General features: G+C 40.8%; 1 non-coding gene across 1 annotated transcript; it reads left to right on the top strand.

Moving 5' to 3' along the window:
- Window positions 1–1,927: 1,927 nt before the first annotated feature.
- LOC112713177 (small nucleolar RNA R71) lies at window positions 1,928–2,035 on the top strand. The gene has a single exon (XR_003158152.1). It is a non-coding gene; the product is annotated as a small nucleolar RNA R71 (small nucleolar RNA).
- Window positions 2,036–8,709: the final 6,674 nt, after the last annotated feature.

The following is an 8,709-nucleotide window of genomic DNA, read 5'->3' as shown; positions in this document are numbered from 1 at the left end:
CATCTGCTAGCCTGACTGGCGTTTAAACGCCAGCAGGTTCTTCCTCCAGGGTGTGCTATTTTTCTTTCTGTTTTTCATTCTGTTTTTGCTTTTTCAATTAATTTTGTGACTTCTCATGATCATCAACCTACAAAAGACATAAAATAACAAAAGAGAATAGATAAAATATAACATTGGGTTGCCTCCCAACAAGCGCTTCTTTAATGTCATTAGCTTGACAGAGGACTCTCATGGAGCCTCAGAAATGCTCAGAGCTATGTTGGAACCTCCCAACACCAAACTTAGAGTTTGAATGTGGGGGTTCAACACCAAACTTAGAAGTTGGTTGTGGCCTCCCAACACCAAACTTAGAGTTTGACTGTGGGGGCTCTGTTTGGCTTTGTTTTGAGAGAAGCTCTTCATGCTTCCTCTCCATGGTGACAGAGGGATATCCTTGAGCCTTAAACACAAAGGATTCTTCATTCACTTGAATGATTAATTCTCCTCTATCAACATCAATCACAGCCTTTGCTGTGGCTAGGAAGGGTCTGCCAAGGATGATGGATTCATCCATGCATTTCCCAGTCTCTAGGACTATGAAATCAGTAGGGATGTAATGGTCTTCAACCTTTACCAGAACATCCTCTACAAGTCCATAAGCTTGTTTTCTTGAGTTGTCTGCCATCTCTAATGAGATTTTTGCAGCTTGCACCTCAAAGATCCCTAGCTTCTCCATTACAGAGAGAGGCATGAGGTTTACACTTGACCCTAAGTCACACAAGGCCTTCTTGAAGGTCATGGTGCCTATGGTACAAGGTATTGAAAACTTCCCAGGATCTTGTCTCTTTTGAGGTAATCTCTGCCTAGACAAGTCATCCAGTTCTTTGGTGAGCAAAGGGGGTTCATCCTCCCAAGTCTCATTTCCAAATAACTTGTCATTTAGCTTCATGATTGCTCCAAGGTATTTAGCAACTTGCTCTTCAGTGACATACTCATCCTCTTCAGAGGAAGAATACTCATCAGAGCTCATGAATGGCAGAAGTAAGTCCAATGGAATCTCTATGGTCTCATTTTGAGCCTTAGATTCCCATGGTTCCTCATTGGGGAACTCATTGGAGGCCAGTGGACGTCCATTGAGGTCTTCCTCAGTGGCGTTCACTGCCTCTTCTCCCTCCCAAAATTCGGCCATGTTGATGGCTTTGCACTCTCCTTTTGGATTTTCTTCTGTATTGCTTGGAAGAGTACTAGGAGGGAGTTCAGTAATTCTCTTGCTCAGCTAACCCACTTGTGCCTCCAAATTTCTAATGGAGGATCTTGTTTCAGTCATGAAACTTTGAGTGGTTTTGATCAGATCAGAGACCATGGTTGCTAAGTCAGAGTTATTCTGCTTAGAACTCTCTGTCTGTTGCTGAGAAGATGATGGAAAAGGTTTGCTATTGCTAAACCTGTTTCTTCCACCATTATTATTGTTGAAACCTTGTTGAGGTCTCTGTTGATCCTTCCATGAAAAATTTGGATGATTTCTCCATGAAGGATTGTAGGTGTTTCCATAGGGTTCTCCCATGTAATTCACCTCTTCCATTGAAGGGTTCTCAGGATCATAAGCTTCTTCCTCAGATGAAGCTTCCTTAGTACTGCTTAGTGCATTTTGCATTCCAGACAGACTTTGAGAAATCATATTGACTTGTTGAGTTAATATTTTGTTCTGAGCCAATATGGCGTTCAGAGTGTCAATCTCAAGAACTACTTTCTTCTGACTAGTCCCATTGTTCACAGGATTCCTTTCAGAAGTGTACATGAATTGGTTATTTGCAACCATTTCAATCAGCTCTTGAGCTTCTGTAGGTGTCTTCTTCAGATGAAGAGATCCTCCAGCAGAGCTATCCAAAGACATCTTGGATAGTTCAGAGAGACCATCATAGAAAATACCTATGATGCTCCATTCAGAAAGCATATCAGTGGGACACTTTTTGATTAACTGTTTGTATCTTTCCCAAGCTTCATAGAGGGATTCTCCTTCCTTCTGTCTGAAGGTTTGGACTTCCACTCTAAGCTTACTCAATTTTTGAGGTGGAAAGAACTTTGCCAAGAAGGCATTGACTAGCTTTTCCCAAGAGTCCAGGCTTTCTTTAGGTTGTGAGTCCAACCATGTCCTAGCTCTGTCTCTTACAGCAAAAGGGAATAGCATAAGTCTGTAGACTTCAGGGTCAACCCCATTAGTCTTGACAGTGTCACAGATTTGCAAGAATTCAGCTAAGAACTGATGAGGATCTTCCAATGGAAGTCCATGGAACTTGCAATTCTATTGCATTAGAGAAACTAATTGAGGCTTAAGCTCAAAGTTGTTTGCTCCAATGGCAGGGATAGAGATGCTTCTCCCATAGAAGTCGGGAGTAGGTGCAGTAAAGTCACCCAGCACCTTCCTTGCATTGTTGGCATTGTTGTTGTTTTCGGCTGCCATGTGTTCTTCTTCCTTGAAGAATTCGGTTAGGTCCTCTACAGAGAGTTGTGCCTTAGCTTCTCTTAGCTTTCGCTTCAAGGTCCTTTCAGGTTCAAGATCAGCCTCAACAAGAATGCTTTTGTCTTTGCTCCTGCTCATAAGAAAGAGAAGAGAACAAGAAAATATGGAATCCTCTATGTCACAGTATAGAGATTCCTTGAGGTGTCAGAGGAAAAGAAAAATGGAAGGCAGAAGTAGAAAATTCGAACTTATCAAAGAAGATGGAGTTCGAATTTTGCATTAAGGAATAGTGTTAGTCCATAATTAGAAAGATGTGAGAAGAAGGGAAGTAATTTTCGAAAATTAAGTAAAAGATTTTGAAAACATTTTGAAAAACACTAATTGATTGTCGAAAATAAAAGTGGGAAAGAAGTAAAGTGATTTTTGAAAAAGATTTTGAAATTAGAAATCAAAAAGATTTGATTGAAAGCTATTCTGAAAAGGATGTGGTTAAGAAGATATGATTAGTTTTAAAAAGATGTGATTGAGAAGATATGATTTGAAAAACATTTTAAAAAGATTTGATTTTGAAAATTAATGACTTGGCTATCAAGAAAAGATATGATTCAAACATTAAACCTTTCTCAACAGAAAAGGCAACATACTTGAAATGTTGAATCAAATCATTAATTGATAGCAAGTATCTTTGAAAATGGAAAGAAATTGAATTTGAAAAAGATTTGATTGAAAAGATATGATTTGAAAAGATTTGATTTTGAAAAACTTTGAAAACCTGAAAAAAATTTGGATTGAAAACAAAATCTTCCCTCTTGTGCCATCCTGGTGTTAAACGCCCAGAATGGTGCACATTCTGGCGTTTAACGCCCAAAAATCTACCCTTTTGGGCGTTAAACGCCAGTCTGTCTTCCTTACTGGGCGTTTTGAATGCCCAGCTTTTTCTGTGCAATTCCTCTGCAGTATGTTCTGAATCTTCAATTCTCTGTATTATTGACTTGAAAAGACACAAATAAAAAAATATTTTTGGAATTTTTTTATAAAGAGGAATAATCAAAATGCAACTAAAATCAAATAACAATGCATGCAAGACACCAAACTTAGCAGTTTGTATACTACTGACACTAATGCATATGAGACACATAAACACTCAAGTCAAGAGAATTCAAATATCAAAGTAAGAAATCATCAAGAATTACTTGAAGATCCTTAAGACACATGAATGAATGCATGCAATTGACACCAAACTTAAAATTATACTCTAGACTCAAACAAGAAATATTTTTGGATTTTATGATTTTGTAAAATTTTTTTGTGCTTTTTCGAAAATAAAGTGGAAAAAGGTATCAAAATTCTTAATGAGAATTCCAGGAATCATGCAATGGTTAGTCTAAGACTCCGGTCCAGGAATTTGACATGGCTTCACAGCCAGCCAAGCTTTCAAAGAAAGCTTCGGTCCAAAACACTAGACATGGCCAATGGCCAGCCAAGCCTTAGCAGATCACTGCTCCAATAGCAAGATTGATAGAAATCAACAAGCTCTTGTGATGATAAGCTGAAACCTCGGTCCAATGAAATTAGACATGGCTTCACAGCCAGCCAGACTTCAACAGATCATCATGAAACTCTAGAATTCATTCTTAAGAACTCTGAAAAAAAAATACCTAATCTAAGCAACAAGATGAACCGTCAGTTGTCCATACTCGAACAATCCCCGGCAACGGCGCCAAAAACTTGGTGCACGAAATTGTGATCAATACTTTTCACAACACAAATAATCCCCGGTAATGAATCCAAAAGCTTGGTGTTCAATACCATGGCATAAACACAACTTCGCACAACTAACTAGCAAGTGTACTGGGTCGTCCAAGTAATAAACCTTACGCGAGTAAGGGTCGATCCCACAGAGATTGTTGGTATGAAGCAAGCTAGGTCACCTTGTAAATCTCAGTCAGGCAAACTCAAATGGGTATGGTGATATACGAATAAAACTATAAAGATAAAGATAGAGATACTTATGTAATTCATTGGTAGGAATTTCAGATAAGCGTATGAAGATGCTGGTCCCTTTTGTCTCTCTGCTTTCCTACTGTCTTCATCCAATCCTTCTTACTCCTTTCCATGGCAAGCTTAAGCAAGGGTTTCACCGTTGTCAGTGGCTACCTCCCATCCTCTCAGTGGAAATGTTCAACGCACCCTGTCACGGCACGGCTATCCATCTATCGGTTCTCGATCAGGCCGGAATAGAATCCAGTGATTCTTTTGTGTCTGTCACTAACGCCCCGCCTTCAGGAGTTTGAAGCACGTCACAGTCATTCAATCATTGAATCCTACTCAGAATACCACAGACAAGGTTAGACCTTCCGGATTCTCTTGAATGCCGCCATCAGTTCTAGCCTATACCACGAAGACTCTGATCTCACGGAATGGCTGGCTCGTTTGTCAGGCGAGCACTCGGTTGTCAGGCGATCAACCATGCATCGTGTATCAGGAATCCAAGAGATATTCACCCAATCGAAGGTAGAACGGAGGTTGTTGTCAGTCACACGTTCATAGGTGAGAATGATGATGAGTGTCACGGATCATCACATTCATCAAGTTGAAGAACAAGTGATATCTTAGAACAAGAACAAGCGGAATTGAATAGAAGAACAATAATAATTGCATTAATACTCGAGGTACAGCAGAGCTCCACACCTTAATCTATGGTGTGTAGAAACTCCACCGTTGAAAATACATAAGAACAAGGTCTAGGCATGGCCGAATGGCCAGCCTCCCAATGAGGGTTCAATCATCAAAACATGATCAAAAGATCCAAAGATTGAAAGATCTCCAAATACAATAGTAAAAGGTCCTACTTATAGAAAACTAGTAGCCTAGGGTGTACAGAGATGAGTAAATGACATAAAAATCTACTTCTGGGCCCACTTGGTGTGTGCTTGGGCTGAGCATTGAAGCATTTTCGTGTAGAGACTCTTCTTGGAGTTAAACGCCAGCTTTTGTGCCAGTTTGGGCGTTTAACTCCCATTTTGGTGCCAGTTCCGGCGTTTAACGCTGGAAATTCTGAGGGTGACTTTGAACGCCGGTTTGGGCCATCAAATATTGGGCAAAGTATGGACTATTATATATTTCTGGAAAGCCCAGTATGTCTACTTTCCAACGCCGTTGAGAGCGCGCCAATTGGGCTTCTGTAGCTCCAGAAAATCCACTTCGAGTGCAGGGAGGTCAGAATCCAACAGCATCTGCAGTCCTTTTTAGTCTCTGAATCAGATTTTTGCTCAGGTCCCTCAATTTCAGCCAGAAAATACCTGAAATCACAGAAAAACACACAAACTCATAGTAAAGTCCAGAAAAGTGAATTTTAACTAAAAACTAATAAAAATATACTAAAAACTAACTAGATCATACTAAAAACATACTAAAAACAATGCCAAAAAGCGTACAAATTATCTGCTCATCACTGCATATGGGAGTAGCATCTGTACACCTCCCATCAAAGCAAGCAGCTTTGAGCTAAATCCTCAACTCATTATCATAGTGCAGCAAAATTGCCAGTATTCCGGTCTTCCACAGGAAGAGCCTACTGAGTTTCTGGCACAGTTCTTACAAATTGCTGACACAGTACATGATAAAGAGGTAGATCAGGATGTCTACAGACTATTATTGTTTCCATTTGCTGTAAAAGATCAAGCTAAGAGGTGGTTGAACAACCAACCTACAACAAGCATAAAGACATGGAAACAGTTATCAGACAAATTCCTGAATCACTTTTACCCTCCAAAGAGGATGACACAGCTAAGGCTGGACATCCAAGGCTTTAAACAAGAGGATAATGAATCCCTTTATAATGCCTGGGAGAGGTATAGAGGTATGCTAAGAAAATGCCCCTCTGAAATGTTTTCAGAATGGGTACAGTTAGACATCTTTTACTATGGGCTTACAGAAAAAGCTCAGATGTCTTTAGACCACTCAGCTGGTGGATCTATACACATGAGGAAGACAATTGAAGAGGCTCAAGAGCTTATAGACACTGTTGCTAGAAACCAATATTTGTACTCTAGCAATGAGTTCTCTCCAAAAGGGGAAGTCACGGCAGTAGCCACTGATCCTAATCCTCAAGAACAGATGATTGAGCTTAATCAACAATTGCTCCTGATGACAGAACAGTTAGCAAAATTTAAAGAGATGCTCCATGAAACTAAAGTTGCTAACAAGAACATAGAACTGCAGTTGAATCAAGCAAAACAGCAAATATCTAAACAGATAACAGAGGAATGTCAAGCAGTTCAACTGAGGAGTGGGAAGACACTGAATAACACTGCTCAAAAGAGCAAAAAGCCAAATAAGGAACAATTGATAGAGGATAACCAAACCACTGTTCAAAATCCCTCTGAGGACAATAAGAGCCCAGAGAGGAACACTTTTGGCGTTCAAACGCCAGAAAAGGAGGGAAAGCTGGCGTTAAACGCCCATTCCCTGCCCAGTTCTGGCGTTCAAACGCCAGAAAAGGGGGAAAAGTTGGCGTTAAACGCCCATTTTCCACCCAATCCTGGCGTTCAGACGCCAAGGGAGGATCAGACACCTGAGAGTGCTGACAATAATCCCTCTAACAAGGCTTCTTCAACTACTTCTGTAAGGAATAAACCTGCAGCATCTAAGGTTGAAGAATATAAAGCCAAGATGCCTTATCCTCAAAAACTTCGCCAAGCGGAACAGGATAAGCAATTTGCCCGCTTTGCAGACTATCTAAGGACTCTTGAAATAAAGATTCCGTTTGCAGAGGCACTTGAGCAAATACCTTCTTATGCTAAGTTCATGAAAGAAATCTTAAGTCATAAGAAGGATTGGAGAGAAACTGAAAAAGTGTTTCTCACTGAAGAATGCAGTGCAGTCATTCTAAAAAGCTTACCAGAAAAGCTTTAAGATCCAGGAAGCTTTATGATACCATGCACATTAGAAGGTGCTTGCACTAAGACAACCCTGTGTGACCTTGGAGCAAGTATCAATCTAATACCTGCATCCACTATCAGAAAGCTTGGGTTGACTGAAGAAGTCAAACCAACCCGGATATGCCTCCAACTTGCTGATGGCTCCATTAAACATCCATCAGGCATAATAGAGGACATGATTGTCAAGGTTGGGCCATTCGCCTTTCCAACTGACTTTGTGGTGCTGGAAATGGAGGAGCACAAGAGTGCAACTCTCATTCTAGGAAGACCTTTCCTAGCAACTGGACGAACTCTTATTGATGTACAAAAAGGGGAAGTAACCCTGAGAGTCAATGAGGATGAGTTCAAGTTGAATGCTGTAAAAGCTATGCAGCATCCAGACACACCAAATGACTGCATGGGCGCTGACATTATTGACTCTCTGGTAGAAGAGATCAACATGACTGAAAGCCTAGAATCAGAGCTTGAGGACATCTTCAAGGATGCTCAACCTGATCAAGAAGAACCAGAGGAAACAAAGGAATTTTCGAAAGTTCCTCAGGAGGAGGATAAGCCTCCCAAACCTGAACTCAAACCACTACCACCATCCCTGAAGTATGCATTTCTGGGAGAGGGTGACACTTTTCCAGTGATTATAAGCTCTGCTTTAAATCCACAGGAAGAGGAAGCACTGATTCAAGTGCTAAGGACACACAAGACAGCTCTTGGGTGGTCCATAAGTGATCTTAAGGGCATTAGCCCAGCTAGATGCATGCACAAGATCCTGTTGGAGGATAATGCCAAACCAGTGGTCCAACCACAAAGGAGGCTAAATCCAGCTATGAAGGAGGTGGTGCAGAAAGAGGTCACTAAATTACTAGAGGCTGGGATTATTTATCCCATTTCTGATAGCCCCTGGGTGAGCCCTGTCCAAGTTGTCCCCAAAAAGGGAGGCATGACAGTGGTTCATAATGAAAAAAATGAACTGGTTCCTACAAGAACAGTCACAGGGTGGCGTATGTGTATTGACTACAGAAGGCTCAATACAGCCACCAGAAAGGATCATTTTCCTTTACCATTCATAGACCAAATGCTGGAAAGACTAGCTGGTCATGATTATTACTGCTTTTTGGATGGCTATTCAGGTTACAACCAAATTGCAGTAGATCCTCAGGACCAAGAGAAAACAGCATTTACCTGCCCTTCTGGCGTTTTTGCCTACAGAAGGATGCCTTTTGGTCTGTGTAATGCTCCTGCAACCTTTCAGAGATGCATGCTATCCATCTTCTCTGACATGGTGGAGAAATTCCTGGAAGTCTTCATGGATGACTTCTCAGTATATGGAGA

The sequence above is a fragment of the Arachis hypogaea genome, chromosome 9, assembly GCF_003086295.3.
Source record: "Arachis hypogaea cultivar Tifrunner chromosome 9, arahy.Tifrunner.gnm2.J5K5, whole genome shotgun sequence".
NCBI lineage: Eukaryota > Viridiplantae > Streptophyta > Magnoliopsida > Fabales > Fabaceae > Arachis > Arachis hypogaea.
The sequence above is the reverse complement of the archived record's forward strand: the minus strand, read 5'-3'. Positions and strand labels throughout refer to the sequence as shown.